The sequence below is a fragment of the Dreissena polymorpha genome, chromosome 1, assembly GCF_020536995.1.
Source record: "Dreissena polymorpha isolate Duluth1 chromosome 1, UMN_Dpol_1.0, whole genome shotgun sequence".
NCBI lineage: Eukaryota > Metazoa > Mollusca > Bivalvia > Myida > Dreissenidae > Dreissena > Dreissena polymorpha.
The window spans coordinates 12,774,731-12,792,725 of NC_068355.1; the positions used below are offsets into that span (position 1 = coordinate 12,774,731).

Below are 17,995 nucleotides of genomic sequence, written 5' to 3' on the forward strand. Positions count from 1 at the left end.
CTAAGTAACCCGAGGCCACGACTTTATAACTCGTGGCCAAGATTTTTCTATGACTTTGCCACGATATAGAAAAAAGAGAAGTGCAAAACTAAATAAAAGAGGAGTGCAATTAAAAAAAAAAGATGCAGAAAATAAAGAAAGGGCGAATTAAAGTGATATCATAGTCATTTTTCACTGTTGAATTGAGCTGAAAAGAATTAACAGGTCAAAGGAGGTAGTTAAATGTGGTAACTGACCAATTATCTGCAACTCATCTTGCTACCAGTTGTTTATATAAAATATATATTTTATTCGATATTTTACATGACTGTACCAGTCCTCTTAGCCGAGCGGAACTTTTTATTAGGATCGGAGTTAGTGTTCGTGTGCCGTATGAATATATATCGTTGCAGGAAATTAAAATGATCCGTAAAACAAAATTGTGTCTTTGTGTCGTATGAACGAATCTGCACTAAAACTAAACTTAGATTCACATCGTACATCGAATTTCTGTCGTCAGTTGTCAGAACGAAAGTACTGTTCAAATGAATTATTTTTCTCTATCCGGGATATTGTTTTAGTATGTTGATGCTGCATTAACAAATATACGCGTATATGAAGTGAAAACACCAAAAATAAACAACGGTTGCGACAGTCACCTATAAACATAGCATATAATGTTAGAGGCGTCTTATATCACTTTAAACAAAAGAGGAGAGAATTTTAGCTATCTCGCGATCCCGACTTAGCTAATTCGTGGCCACGAGTTAATCAGCTTATCAAATTGTTCCACATGGTCGTTTATGGTGATCTTTATACAAAGGGAAGTATCATCAACAAAAGAGGGGAGACTTTTAGCTATCTTATAATTCCGACTTAGCTAACTCGCGGTCACGAGTTAGTCAGCCAATAAACTTGTTCCATATGGTTGCTCATAATCCAATTAGTTTTATAATGTCAATCTTCACACACTAAGTATTGAAAGCCATACCAGGAACTTTCGTCCGTGTACTACGTACTTCATCAGCAGAATGACTATCTACTGTTGGGAAATGTAAACACCGCTAATTGTCGGGGTGAGCGATGTTAACGTATGGTCCCAGGTGTGCGAGAGTTGGTAGCGGCCCCGTCCTTGTTTAGCGCCGGTATTAGTGCACAGTTATTCATGGTGATCTTTATACAAAGGGAAGTAATCGTCACAGTAGAAGCCCGCTTTGTCAAACTATATATATATATGCATACAGAATATTCGCACATGTTACGCAAAATTTGATTGGCTGATAAACTCGTGGTCACGAGATAGCTAAAATTAAATCCTCTTTTGTTGAATGCACCCTTCTTTTATCTAATGCACCGCTCTTTTTTTAATTGCACACCTCTTTTATTTAGTTCTGCACTCCTCTTTTTTGTATCTCGTGACCTCGACTTAGTAACTCGAGGCCTAGTCCAAATAATTAGACGTAAGCTACCCCGCTTACGTCTAAACGGCTACCGTCGTTTTCCTATAGCAAATTGAGTTCAACTTAAACTTCAGTTTTTCTCGTTAAATCTTTGCTAATGCATAAAATTATCATTAATTAGACATAAATGTGAGCGATTACCTCTTAAATGTGTAAAAATTGTGCTTTTAAACCACTTATGTACATTTTTAAAAATAAACATACACAACACACGAAGTGTGTTTGTCGTTTATAGAATTACATTGAATTATCTTGAACGAAATTATTTTTTGAATAGGTTACACATAACCAATTGTTGTTGTACAACAAACCACATCACTTTTTAGCTTTCTGTACTTTTTAATTAAATGAAACCTATATGTGTGTGTTAAAACTACCAGTTGTATCACGGAGTGTCTATTGATAGGAGATGAATCGAGTATTTGACCCTTACTGTAGTAAATTCAATCTTATGCAATAACTATTCATCCGATTTTATTGGTTTATACGTTATCGTGTTGCTTATTAATTCCTCTTTCAAAAAAATACGTTTTAGTATACTCCCGTTGTTAATAATGGATTTATAGCGAGATAAACACAAGAAATACACATTTTATGTTTTACCACCGCGCGTTTTACCGTGTTGTGGCTATCGATCTTGTACAATTAGCGTACAGCGAAGCGCCGAGGTTATACATTTTGATGTACCCACTCACGTCTTTTGTTGAATTATAGTTTCATTTCTCGGCCGATTTTGACAAATTATATATCATTAGAAAGCTTACGTTACGTAGTAAACAGATATATAAACATATATTAAGTTTTTCTTCTGATTTCGACAGCCCGGCGAGTTATAACTTTAACTTTTGCAAATATCATACCGTATTGGAGTTTTAGAATCTAGATTTACGGTTGACATGTTCGTACTTAATACCAATTTGAAGCGTTCTTCTGATTTCGACAGCCCGGCGAGTTATAACTTTAACTTTTGCAAATATTATACCGTTTTGGAGTTTTAGAATCTAGATTTACGGTTGAAATGTTCGTACTTAATACCAATTTGTAGCGTTTATATTTGGAGTTCAGTTTTAAAAATTACATCTTGCTTAGGAGAATAGAATTCTGTATACGATAGAAAAAAATTGTTTAAAAACGAAAGTAATTAAGGAATGAAGGCGGAAGAAAGTAGCGCGCGTTCCTAACGCACTGAACTGATGCTACGGTCTTGGCGATTATGCTTTTGTTTAGAAACCGGCCATTGAATTTCCTTTGCCATGATTATTATATTTTTTATGGAATATATTGTGGTATTTTGTTCACGAAACATATCAATAAAGCTTATTATAAATAAATCTTAATAAATTAACGATTTCAGCTCTTGTTTATAACACAGAAAGGGTGATAATTTTATGATGAAACAGCGTATATAGCGGACCCTCTCGATTTTATTCGGCTTTGCATGCATACTTGAAATAAAATGGGTGTCAAAAACATTCATCGTTTGCTGTTAATTATTCACGAGGGAATTATGTATAATTATATGAAATGTTATTTACCTTAAATTATCAATTTATTAAAGATTCTTGAAAATCACGGTCGGTGTTACGCGGGTCATTTCGTATTTTGACATCAGGGCATCATGTCCAACTGTTCAAAATCAGATTTTTTTTCTCACTGGGACGATGACGGCTTAGATTTAGACAGGCAATCAGATAGTTTATTCAGACTTATACAACAGTACATCGTCTTCAACTCAAATATATAAATTATTTTTAGACGAATTGTTAGGTGATTACACATATAGCAGTGATGATTCTGAGAATGTTGCCATGTTTCTTATCCGTGTAATCTAGAGTCCGTGGTTTGAGCATTTTTATCGCGGTGTTCAATATAAGATATCTCAATAATCTTGTTCATTGATAGATCTGTGGTTTTATTGCCCCTGTGTTCAGCACAAACCAATTATCTCTTTATGATCAGATACTGTGCCGACCAATACTAAATAACACTATGGTGTCGTACGCCACAGCAGGGACCTATACTTGTGATCATGGAGTCTTAGTGCAAGACTTAAAAAAAGTATGTTGTTTTGCTTGCGGTTGTTAAAGCCAAAACGGGGCTTCCCAGCTGGCACAGCTGCTGATATTCGGATCTGAATACCTAAACTTATTCAGACCTTATTCTTAACCGTTGCGCGTTTTACGATATCGGATTTTAGGCGGGAATACAACTCAGTGAAACTATTCAATTTCTTATACAACATTAAGCATATAAACAGTTATTGAAATTAACAATATCAGCGACATCTTTTTAAAGACTAAACACCTTTTCAAGTATCGAATTTAACATGTCAATAAAATATATTAATACCAAAAAGGTTTCATTTAATATTGTTCACATTAAACCTTTAAATGAAAGTGTCGCTTTAACTATTTTCCGTGTCTTATTAAGCCGCGAATCGTTTGCTAAAAACAGTTAACAAAAAGGGCTACACGTTCTAATTCTTAATGAAATACAAAAATAAGTATAACATAATTAATAACGTCCATAAACACACACGGCAAGATCAAAGTTTTAATGGAAAACTAATATGACATTCCACGTAAATTATTATTTTCGTCTAAATCGAATACTATATATAGAGAAACAATGTATTTATAACCGACCAAATGAGGTAACATTATGCAACTTTCAATTTACACAGTGCTATATGGCAACAATATGGAATTTGAACAGTGGTAGTGTTTTAAGGTCTGGACTATCATTACTTGTAAGTTTGTATAAACATTTTTCTAATGCAATTAGTAAAATAATGTTTATATTTTATGTTTAATAATTTATTGCATGATTATTCTGTGCTGTTATATAAATTTGATGCCGTTAAAGCTTCCGACATGAATTCATGTCGGAACGATGCTATTGCAAAATAACGTTAAACGATATGAGGTCGATGTAAATCGACCTCATATTTATAGGAGTACTTGAGGCCACGACATTGCTAACACGTCGACACGAGATACTAAGTCGTGGCCAAGAGATAGAAAAAAGAGGAGGGCAATTTAAAAAAGAGGAGTGAGTGTCACCTCTATGCCACCGTAGTAATCACATCGCACGCGCATTCAGTTTTTGAACCGGATCTATGTGAACTAAAGTTGCCTTGAAATATCACATTATGCTTTCCGGAACTAAACCGAAACTCATGGAATACATCAATCTCAATGCATTATCACTTAGGTATGATAACGTATCTAAACGTTCCAGTTTATTCTCAAATTTGTATGTTAAGTAGAGCAAGTGTTTCGCATACACGGACTCGGATTATGTATTCGGTTTGATAAGATATTGCATTTAAACGTCGGATCGTTATCAAAAGGGCTGTATTACACGTTGAACTTTATCAGAGCATTGCGTCTGTAATCATTCGCGAATGAAGGTTAAGGGACCCTCGGTATAAGTTTAAACCGATTTTTTTTCGCTCGATTACATCGAAAACCTAAGATTTATTGAAACGCTCCCGAGTCCGTTTTCCGGGCCTAGAAATATTGATTGGTGTCTTTGGGGGAGATCTAAACAACGTTCCGACAGTGGGTATCGGACCCGTGATCTCCCGGTCGCTAGGCGACCACCATAACCATTACATGACCCGCTCAGGTGTGCGACTTTTATACCTTCGGTTTTTAATATGTGAAAGACAACGGTGCATAATTGCATCATCAAGTTAACCTCATGATCACAAGTAAGTTACACTAGTTTAGTTTAGTCAAGCCTATATTTTTACACGGCTGTTCCATTTTAGCTCATCTGAGCACAATATATGCTCACGGTGAGCTTGTGTGATAAACTTTTGTCAGTCATGCGTTGTGCTGTGTCACCATTTGCATTGTTAACATTCTAGAGGCCACATTTATTGTCCAACCGTTATGAAACTTCTTCAGAAGATTTGTCGAGTCGGCACTTTGGACAAGGTCGAAAATGGTTCCGATTGGTTTAAAAATATGGCCGCCAGGGGGCGGGGTATATTTCCTAATATGGCTGTAGTAAAACCTTGTTACACCTATATACAACATTTATTGTCCGATCTTCACGAAACTTGGTCAGAATATGTGTCACAATAACATCGTGGACGATTTCGAACGTAATTCCGGTTAAAAATCATGGCCGCAAGGGGGCATGGCATTTTTCCTTATATGGCTTTAGTAAAACCTTGTGAACAATCCAGAGGCCACATTTATTGTCCGATCTTCATGTTACTAGGTCAGAATATTTGTGTCAATGATATCTTGAATGATATTTTAAATGGTTTCGGTTGGTTAAAAAACATCACTGCCTGGGAGCGGGTCATTTTCCTTTACATGTCTTTAGAAAATCCATGTTAAAACTATAGTTAAACCTTGTAAACAATCTAAATGCCACATGCATTACCTGAGCTTCATGAAACTTGGTCAGAAGATTTATCCCAATGATATCTTAGACGAGTTCACAAGTGAATCCGATTGGGGCGGAGCATATAATTTTCTTATACAGCTATAGTAAAACCTTGTTTACTTTCATAAAGTCATATTTATAGTCTTATCTTCATGAAACTTGATCAGAACATTTTTTATGATGATATATTGGGCTGTATAGAACAGGTAGATTTCCATGCATCTCAGTTGAGCGACTTTGGACCTTTCATGCCCTCTGGTACTGATTTTTATATCAGATAGTTCTAACACTGGCATGGATTCCAAACATATTACAATTATAAACCTGGTCATACTGATAAGCCAGTCTAAATAACAATATCGCAGAAGCTATGAAACAATTCACATGTATGCATTTCACAAGGACACATATTCAACGCCAGATAAAACACATTGATGAATCATTAAAATGCCAAGCATAATTTTTTTTTAGTATTGAACAATTTCCCATGTGTCGTGATACAAACGCCACAATTATTAATGAAAACAAAAACATAGGAATGTTTAATTATGATTAAGTTATTTGTTAGTCGTCTTCATCAGCATAATTCAGTCAATATCAGTTAATATATTATGTAACATTGTATCAAATTTAAAAGTAGCATGCCCTCAGTTCCTTGCATCATAGTTATTAAATGATACGTACACATACTTCGGTAGAGGGTATCCCCTTACAGTTGTTTCCGAAACACTTTTGTATATACATTCATTGTTTATTCTGTGCGATAGCGCATTGATTTCCCCAAGTAAGTTTAAAAAAGGTCGCGCATTTGACCCCGCATTTTATGAAAGTACACACAATGTTCGAGACGGCCATGTTCAAGTAGCTTGGCCCAGTTTGGACACAGCCAGTTAAGCTCGCATTCGTTAATAATGGAATCGAGAAAGGTATTTACAGAAAATGACTAAATTTTTAAGTCATAATGTCTGAATTATTTATATATAAATTAGTTTAAATTCTGTATGTCCGATTGACTGCTTATCACTTGTTATATTGATAACGTTGATAGCGTTTACAGTAAAACGCTAGTTCGCTTACCAAATCATTTAAATCTCCGCAAACCTCCGTAAGGTAGGCCTCGCGTATTTTGGTCGCTATCTTGACATGTATTACTACTTTACTCACCAAAATGTAATCAGTCTTTTGTTATAAGGCTGTATACGACGCGCGTTCAACTAGAGCCAAACTTTCTACTGACACTTTGATATAAAGAGCATTGTCTACAGTTATTTGTGTTGCATTTTGACCTATTATCCAAATGATTTAACTTTCCAACATAATTTAATAACGTTATTGTCGACTTTTGAAAATGAATTTACGGAGTTTACAAACCAACCATATCGAAAGTGAAACTGGATTCATTACGTTCAGCGATGTAAACATTAAATATTTGTTCAGTTTGAGGAAGCAAATCAGTCATAGACGATGGAATATTTATGCAACACAGAATGTAATTGCTGATTGAAGTACTGGCTTAAAATACCCATGATGACAGGTCATGTATTAAAGCTTGAATCAAAGTAATATCTGGGTTGATAAGTAATATAATTCATTCAAGTGTCTGATACAATCGGCAGTATCTATTTGTAAATACCATGATTTTGTTAAATTCAAAGTTTTTTTTCATAAATTAATATTATGTGTCAATTATTATCATTAAGGTAATACATAATTTTTATCATTATCATTACTTATTATTCTCATTTTTTATATAAATAATTATCATGATTATTTATTTTAAAGTAGAATTTGTAAACTGTACGCATTATTTTTAATGATTGTCCACATTTGCCTGATTCAAAACAAAATGTATTAATCAGGTTTTTAGTATTTATTTTAAACCTTTTTATTTTTAGTTCAATTGCATTTAAACTACTTACTATATAGATGTTTTTCAAACGCTCTTGATTCCGTTTCCTGGGCTAGAACCAGTACTTGGGTGTCTCTGGGACAGTTTTAAAGACCGCCCAAAAGTGTTGGGATCGAACCTGTAACCTCCCGGTCATTTGTTGGACACCATGTCCATTACAAATCAGCGACCTTTGACAATTTTAGTTTTTTAACATTAAATGCTATTATGTTGTTACAGACTTGTGTAAAATGATTCATGTGCAGTTCTAAATGAGTATAAATTTTCATACAATAAATGTGTATCCCGCAACATTCATGCGTGATATAACTGTGATTACAACCTGTTCTTGATTATTAGTTGCAAGTTTACCTTTTACATGTATTCTGGATTATTAAAGTCAGATAAGCAATAATTTGACAACTCATCTCCTCAATGATTCCTTATGTGGTTCATTCTCAGGACAAACCCACAGTCTGTGAGAAACAACAGTGTAAAAATACCACTGGATTGTGACAATTCTGGCTGACCAAGCAATTGTTATCATTTAATATAAAGAAGAAAGTTTAATATACATTTTATATCAATTATGACATTGACAAACAAAGACAATAAAACAAAGGTTTTTTCCCAATATTGACTGTTACAATTTGATACTGTTTACATTTCTCATTCTTTTGTGTCTTAAAAAAGAAATCCTAAATGATGTATTATAGAAATGTACATATTTGTATTACTAGTTTTACAAGTACATATACATATATTATAATATATATTTTTATCAATGGCCAATTCATTTAAGTTTAACGGATAGACATATGCTTTGATTTGAGTTTTTTCTATTGGAGCCAAAATAATATCATATTAGCTAAATTACTATTATTATATCAATATTCCTTGCTTGTCTGCAAATACTTGAGAAATCCGGGATTATTATTTTACTGAGTCAGCCTTAAAAAAAAATTATTACTGTTAAAACATATTATTATTATTATTATTCAATTGAAGATGCATGAAGATTATACAGAAAAATGTTTAACTTAATAAATATTCAATAACAATAATAATCTGTGCAATTTTTTAGTACTGTGTGAAAAGAGTGGAGGTAATTTTTTGTTTTCAAACTATAGTTGAAGTGAATTAGAAATAAGATATAAAACTTTGAATGAACATCATTTCGTTGATTTTATCATAAAAAAATATTGTAATTTCATATACAGAATGTATTATTCTAATATTCATTCTATTACTGTAGAACAAATAGCACTTTTCTATGACTTTTGTTTATTTATTGTGATTTCATAATTTGATCAATCTGACTGCATTTATTATGTTTTCATGCAAGAAATTTTGAGTATTTAATCAAAGCGATGGAGCCACTAAAATTGTTCGCTATTGCATAATCTCAGACGCAACTTATTGTTCAACATTTTGTTATAGCTTTTTATATAGCAAGTTTGAAATGAACACAACCCATTCACACGTATAAAGAGTGTGTCTTAACGCACAGGTCGAGATGTGTATGCACTGTTTATCCTCATATTTATGTTATAGAGTAACTTTGATAAAATAACAACAACATTTCTCTTTTTTGACGTTCTGAAAGCATTAAAAATATGATGAACATGGTATAATAAGAACCAGTTAATTAAAAATAAAATTTGCAATCACCATCATATTAAATGGATATTTTTGAAATATCGAATACCTATCACACTAAGATTAAAATTTCATGAAGGAAATTCCCGTTACACATTTATTTTTACACCAGATACAATTCAAACTATACACTAAAATAATTGATGAAACTAAATAAAAAATAGATATGCGAGCAGTAGTTTTTACTTACGAATAAGGTAGTCATAAATACAGCGCTGTTTTCCCTTACTTTGTTGTGATGCATTACTTGTTATTCCAGTAGTTTACACGGTGTCAACTAGTCTGTTAACTTAACATCGGTATAAAACACTCATGCGCTTTTTCGGCATAGCTGTTTAACCCAGCTTTTCACATAAAATAACTTCTACATAACGCCATCTGGCACGAATGAATACATTCGAATATTTTAAAGGCTGATTCGAGAGAAATCCCATGAAATTTGGCTGCATCGCTGTGTCTGAGCGCAGCGTAAAGAATGTAACACTGTAATGGAACAATGTACGGAATTCCGGACTACTATCTGCATGTTCAAACGACACATAGACACATATTGTCGTAGCATTTTACGGCCTTTACTCGGTCACTAAATCGTCAGGGGAAGACATAATTGACTATCGATAAACACATTTTTGCTTTCAAGATGAGAAAACAAAAAAAACTACCGAAATATAATAGCATCGCGTTTATAGATAATCGTTTAACTATTTAGCAACAAATGTTTGCCGTACTCGGTTAGCACGTCTGGATATCGTTCCTGAACGCCTTGATAGGCTAACATTTTTTGCCAGTTGGCTGTATTTGTTTGTTTTTTAATTCAATTTTATATCGAAATGCAGTGTGCTAATTAATGCCATTTACAACTCGCAATGAGATTTTAAAAGACCCGCGTCATGAGAAAATGGGTCTTATGACATACGCGCACATCAAAGCCTGAGCATCTCTCAGTCTGGTCAGGAAATACATAATGAGACCATAAAACCTTGAGTGATTTCATTGCGAACAGCATCGCCTCTGACCAGACTAAACAAACGCAGAGGCTGGCTTGAGCTTCGCTGGCCGTATCGTCATAAGACCCATGACGCGGCTATGAAAGTGTGATTTAAATGTTTTGAAAGAAAACTGCGTGTTAAATATTAACATTTGATAGATTTCGAAGGTGGAAAAAAACAGCTCATTATTAGCCATGTGAGGACACATATGATGTGAACTCCCGTAGTATATTTTGTATCTACTAACACTAATGTGTGGTTATACAATAATAACACACACATTTCATACGGTGAATATGCTACTAACAAGTGAAAACACACACCCAATAGTTTAACTTTTTTGCTCAATGTATGTATTTAGACACGAAAATTTCCAACTTTATTTCAAAATTAGCATTTTCGCAACTCATGTTCATCGGTTTATAAATTGAGAACTGTGAATATAAACAAGCTTTACCTTATACTCTTGCGTTGTTATCACACGCGTCATTGAGAATACATGAGATATCGCCACTACCTGCTGAGAACAAAATAACGTTTCCCAGACATATCAAATTTAACTAGTAGCAAGCACTATCTATGAGGTTACGCAACAGACGCATGATAGTGTATTGGACTCGATATAACACTATACTTGTTGATCCGCAGTAGTTTTATTTTTCCGTATTTATTAATAACCTCAGATTGTGAATGACATATGCTGAGCAAAAATACAATGAGACTAAGAAGCAGCACAAAGTGGACCAGCTAAATCATTCATTACCATTCTTTTCCGCAAAACGTATATTTCTAACATTGTTTATTTATTCTGTTCTATGTACGCTCCGTTCAAAAATAGTCTATTTAGCACGATTTCACAAAATGTTTCCATTTGTGAATGAATATAGTTGAATAAATCAAACCTCTGGCATAAATTATAAAACTCTTTTTCGGCGCGGATGCGGAAATTGCGGCAGTTCTCATGTTTATCGTAGTTTAGAAAAACTGGCTTGAAACGCATGGCATTTACCATAGTTCTTCGCAAGCCAACAACATTTAGTTTTGATTTAAAATCAGTTTGCATATGCAAGTGTCTATAATACACATATACATTAAAACATCATATTATACATTATGGATAAGATTATTCCAAGATTCATGGCTTATTCTGACTTCACATATTGTAGTTAATTGAACATGGTATTGAACTTTATGGGCAGCTATATTTTTTAAGTAACATCAATACAAAATGCACTACTTCTACCACAAGTAGACCATATTGGGCCTATTGCATTTAAATAGGGGCTGGTATGCATTTGACAATGTTTTTGATTACTACACTTGAGTATTTTTCTGACTTTTTCGACGTATTTTGCAAAGAGTGTTTAATGCATTTGAAAATATACCTAAAACACACAAAATATGCACTTCAACAAACTAATTTGTTGGAAAAGTGTATTTGCGTAGAGAAAAAACACACACTTTAACTCAATAAAGAGCATAAATGCTGGGAAAATGCAGAAAAATAGATTCCTTCCTGTTAAAAGTGTGCCTTGTCTGCATTTTCAAGTGTATTTAATGTTTATTGAATGCAGAAAATAAAATACCAAAACTGTTACATGAAATGTACATCAAATGCACTTTTTGTTGTAATATATACTTATGTGATACATAAATCGTCTAGTAAATTTTGTTTTAACAATAATACCCTTCTATATAATATTTCTTTTCAAATGACACTTATGATACTTGCACCACCAATATGAGATATAATTTGTGATTAAATGCTTTTTATTATACTATATTATTTGTTTGAATTATGTGTTCTGCCACTCCTGTTTTGTTGTATGAACATTACGCGAACAATTCAATTGCAAGATCAAGAAATGCATATCAACGTATTGCCCTCTGCTCCTTGTTATGTTACTTTCCGGTAATAATTACTTAATTTTATATGGGCAAAGGCAAACTTGCAGATTTGATAAATACAGTTTAAAATGTGGTCCTAGAGTTACGATTACTGGTATTCAATTTTATTCCCGGTCTGAATTGCTTTTTTACAACTCTAAGTTGGTAACAGTATTCAAGTGATTTTTTTTTTCAAGTTGCACTTATTAAAATTTCATTATTTATCAGAAAATATCTCTCTTCAAAAGTTTACTTGATTGTATCATGAATTCAGAAACAATATCAAAGCATCATAGCATGAAACAAAAATATGTCATAGAATAAAAAGCAGTAAAAAATCACAGACTGTGTGCTTTGAATCTTAGGTGATATATTGGAATTTCTCATTCATAATGTGTCCCATAGTTGTATAATTATTAAGTCTCATGGATGGATAGTGTCATGTTGATGTTTTTTACCTTTTCGTGTTGAAAAGTTAACATGCAAAATAGTTATTGTAATTAAGTAAATTAAGTGACAGTTTAACTTATTTGATTGGATGCGTATGCAGATACATCATGATTTATGCAGAGGAGAATAGCAAATATTGAGTTTCATATTGTTTTAGTAAACAAGTAACGAAGTTACTAGGACATAATCATCAATTACTGATTGATTACTGATTACTGATACAATTGATTACCCATACAAATGGTTTTGCTGGCATATTTGATATGGTGTCCATCTACCTATAAAGGATATGGTGTCCATCTACCTATAAAAAGGTCCGTGTTTGATCCCTACTGGCGATGAGTGACAGTTCTCAAAATCATTTTTAAATGATATGTATAAGTAAAACTAGGGCCAAGTAAGCCGTGTTGATTTTGGGGCTAGTAAGCTTAACGACAAATTCACCCAGGTTTAAAGATAAGGCCAAATAAGCACAAGGCCGCATTATCTTGATATACTTTGAACAAGTATTAGTTCTGATGAGATAACCAGTTTGAGCTTTTTAGTAAGCTTCAGACTTTCAGTGCAATTTATGTACAATAAATTGGTTAAAATTAATAATAATGTGTTAAACTAAACATTATGCACACATTCAAGCATTTCTTTTACCTGTATACAATAATAAATATGTCCAATCTTGATGGTCAGTGAACAATGTCAAAAGCATTTTGAATATTGCAATGTTCCACAGAAATTATGCTGATGATAAATCTACACGATGATGAATGGAAAAACATTTATAAATTCCATTTTCACTAACAATTCCACTACCAGTTCAATTGCTTCGAACACAGTTGAAAATAACACTACTCCACTGTAGAACCGTATCACAAACAATACATTTCCATTGTTATTTTTCGAGCTTCCTTGTGATTTAAACAGTTTCTCTGTCATTTGCAAATTTACGGCAATATTGAAAAAAGTTCAAAAGGCCAACAATATTACCAAATGCAGATTTAAGCAATAAATCGTCTGCTGATTCAGATTGGCTCGCTTACACAGTCATGCATTTTTTTGGAAACTGTGTTCTTGAGCCCTGATTTGACATGTTATTATTGTACAGTTTTAGGCAAACAGATGTCAACAACAAAGAATAATTATTCAATCATGTTTTTCTTTGTTAAACTAAATAGGGTAGAATAAACGTGTAGGCCTTTAAACATGTTTTCTACATCATGTCGTGATATCCATACTAACCAAGAAATGTTAGACGCATATGTCGTCATGTTGCAGCAATTGAAGCAAAACACGATACTTGAATAAAGTGATAATTCGCAGTCACACTTGTTCTGATAAGAATACAGATGGTGCAAACTACGATACATTTTATGACCTGTTACAACTTTGTTGCGATATTCATTATATTTTCGATAAAACAGTTTCTTATTGCCGCATGTATATATCGTTTGGTACCATATTGCAACATACGATTGTTGTCGATGAAGAAAACATTTTGTCACTTAAGTCGTGCAAACCATGTGAGTAGGAACAGAAAAGCGTTATGTTTTTACCTTGAAATAAATATTCATTAATAGTAAAAATAACAACAACGGCCCGAACAAATTGTTTGTTGTATGCTTGTCTCTTAGTGCAAATATAACTTGTATACAATATATAATGCGTTCTTATCCGTAACAAATGTCTTGCAAAGTAAATGGTCATATAAAATAATTGATATGTTATTATGCTGAACAAACATTCCAATATTGCGTAAATAACAACACATTTTACATGTTATCACCAATTCAGTATCCGAACAAAACAATCTCCATTATTTTTATTATTTGTGATAGTGTATGATAAGAGTTTCTCTTAATTATAAAACACCTTACAAACTTCATGAAATATAAAAAGTGAACATGTTTACGGCAAAAATTGCATGTGCAATAGTGTTTATCAAATTCTGTAATCAACAGTTTAATAAAAACGGGTTCCTTGCTGCACTGTTTTTATATATAGACTAGTGAAACACAAGCGAAGATTGCAAAATTGTCGATCGAATTAATTGTTCAACTTCAGAATCTTTTTTTCGAACAACAAAGCAATGATCATATTGCTATAACCTTGCCTTTTGCTATTTATTAACTTTAACTATTGTTTACAAAGAAAATTTGGTACGAATCTTGATATGTATACAATAAATCGTACTTGTTTTGGCTTGTATTATTAAACGCCATGCTGTGGTTATTAATTTACCGGTATTTATCTACTGGTATGTTCTATGATTTATCATTTAATTATAGTTTTGTGAGTGTAACATTCATTATAAATTACATTAATCTCTGATATATAAACCTCTGACCATAAACTTGTCAGCAATTTATCAACAGCTTTCATTATTTATACGGTTTCAGTTAAATCAATCTGTTTCAGAACATCTCAGCTCAAAATCTGCAAAATCCTTCATGTCATGAGTGACTAGCATGTTAATTTCTCGATCAAGTTGAGATATCCGTTAAATAATGCATCTAAAACCACAACATCGCGTTCATATAATTAAATCACATTAGATTGACGTATACGACATGTGCAAATGGAAAGAAGAAAAGCATAATTCATTTTCAGCTGAAGTCGATACAGATGTTGTTGCTTAATCAAATAAAACAACACGATAATAGGTTTCAGTGGCCGATACTTAGAATAGCCATCATCATTTGCTGGTAATAAGTAAAACATTTTTACAAAAATTAATTAAACTCAAGTTTAAAACTGGCGGAGAAAAGCTGTTTGTTTCATAAAAGACTGATGGCATCAAATTTGTATTTGCAATACAAACGAAGCAATAAAAATAACCACATTCAGTGATGATATGGAATGTTTATCCATGCAACAAGGCCAACAAAAGTATAATCTGAGGAAGGTTTTTAAGTTGTGAACACATAAATCAAGTCATATACAATTGTCCGTTCATAAACAGTTTACCTTTTCCGTGTTATTGTTTAGTTATAAATAAGTTTTGCCACTGAAAAGCATAATGTTATTGTAGAAAGTAATGATGTACAAACACGTCTTGGTGGACGTATATACATTCATACGTTCAGTGTCTGACTTAAATTGAATGTCAAACAAAAGAATGACTATTATTACTTACATTTGTTTGTTATGAACTAGATTTTGTCTATCAGGGTCTTTTTTCCAGGACGAGTTTATTACATGCTGAGTATATTTTATGATTGCAGTATACTTTCTGTAAGTAAGAAGAAAATGATTGTAGTATTAACTAGTAACTGCCTATTCTCTAAAATTGCCGAATCTGTGCTTCTAAATATGATCTTGAAATGATGGTTAAATTGCGATTATTTGTGGCATATAAGACTACAAATCGTGACTATTAGTATTACCTATAAAACGAGTGGCAAATTGCAAGGTCTATATAGCATACTTATGAAGCCGTGGTTGGTGTGAATTCTTTATGTTAACACATAACAAAATATCAACACATGATAGCCCATTTGAGTTCATTGTCCCCGCCTTGTTAGTGGACAGGTTATATCATGTAACGAACGCGTTTTAAAAAGGCAGTTTTTATCTCAAAATCAAAATAGAGTGAATATTGACGCACAATGTTGATTATTTGATTATGTATAATGTAGTTATTCACAAATATTACGCGTGCTCAAGCTTTAAGCAAGATAATTAACAATTAAATTATTGTGATCTTCTAATTGTATTGTAACATTTCGTTAAATTTAAACGCAGATAATATACATGTACTTATCTAATATTTGACACAGAATAAACATACTACCTTAAGAAATAGTCGAAGAGATTTGAACACAGATTTTTTAATGTTAACAATTACTGTTACAATTTATTACACTAACTACACTCTTGAGCGAAAGTTACCGCAGTTTTGTCGTGTCTTGTTTGGGTATTTAAGAAATATACATCTGGCTGTGCACTGATATGCACAACAGCTGGTTGTGCACTGATATGCAAATGGATATAATCATAGAATCTGTGAACAGTATATGGAATTTTACGGCTTTCACACGCTCCGAATTCCACGTAATCAATCACATCAAGTTGAATCTTTGCTCACATATAGTTATCAGTCAGGGTTGATGTCGTCTGTATAGACAAGATGTTCGACATGAAAATTATTTGATCAATTAAATAAATATAGATAAACACCAACCCAATTCATTAAATATTGAATTTTATAACAAAAACTTTTCATACAATTTCACGAAAATTTTGCGTCTGAAATCATTTCTGAAAAGTTGCATTTAAGCGCTTATAATTGACTTGAAAAGAACTTATTAATGGCACACCAAATAGTTTTTGATAATTTTACACAATATAAAAAAGATGAACTTGAAAAAAAAACACATATTGAAGCCGCGCGAATAACATCTGGATGCACACTTTGAGTCTAACAAGAAATGTAGTCCACCAATGTCCCAAATTGCATTCAAACTCTCTTTCATCCAACAGTGGGTTAACGTAACAATTACTCTCTAAGAAATTCAGCACATTTACAAATAATGCAAGCTCGAACATCACTATATTCAAGTTCTTTCTGACCATCAACTGTATCCGAATGGAATCGTCGTCCCGACGACATAAAAAATGCTGAAGCGCTATATTCTTTCAAAAGACTAATTAACAATGACCGTCCGATCTCAAATCCGTTATTTTCATATGGCGTTAGGCGCTCCCTAATGTTACATAACGTTTAAGAACAGAGTGTAGCGCTCTTAATGATCATCTTTTCAGACCAACATAACAACCCCTAGTTCTCTGTGGACTCCAAGAAACTACGTCACACTACTTCCTTGAATGAATTCAGTATATACACATTCGTGATGAACTTATTAACACAATATCAATTTATTATGTCCCATGCATTGAAACTATTATTTATGGAGACATATCAAGTGACTACCTAACCAATAATAAAATAGCTTATGTATTCCACAAATTTATTATAAGTAGTAAGCGATTTGATACGTAAATATGCTATAGACAAATCCCAGAAATCGATTACTCCCGGATTACCTTCCCTGGCGCAATCATCTTGGTACTGAAGAACAACGCAGGGACCTATATGCTTGTATAGGTCCCTGAACAATAAATCGAAGTGGCGCGATTTTATTAAATATATTTGAAGATTTAAAAGGTTTCTGTTATCGATACAACGATCATATAACGGTGTGTTTTTTTAAATAAATATTGTTATCAGGCCCATCTGCATTGTTTAAGAGTAAGAAAACTCAGCATGAATTAGTCCTTTATTG

At 32.9% G+C, this 17,995-nt stretch overlaps 1 protein-coding gene across 2 annotated transcripts in view; it reads left to right on the forward strand.

Moving 5' to 3' along the window:
* Positions 1 to 4,066: 4,066 nt before the first annotated feature.
* LOC127871468 (glutathione hydrolase 1 proenzyme-like) overlaps positions 4,067 to 17,995 on the forward strand; it is a 187,887-nt gene continuing 173,958 nt past the window's right edge. Inside the window, exon 1 of one of the 2 annotated variants that reach the window (XM_052414432.1) lies at positions 4,067 to 4,188. The gene's annotated coding sequence lies outside the window, so the exon portion shown is untranslated. Of the gene's footprint in view, positions 4,189 to 4,985; positions 5,155 to 17,995 lie in introns of those variants that run through there. The other variant, XM_052414448.1, reaches the window with a different exon arrangement.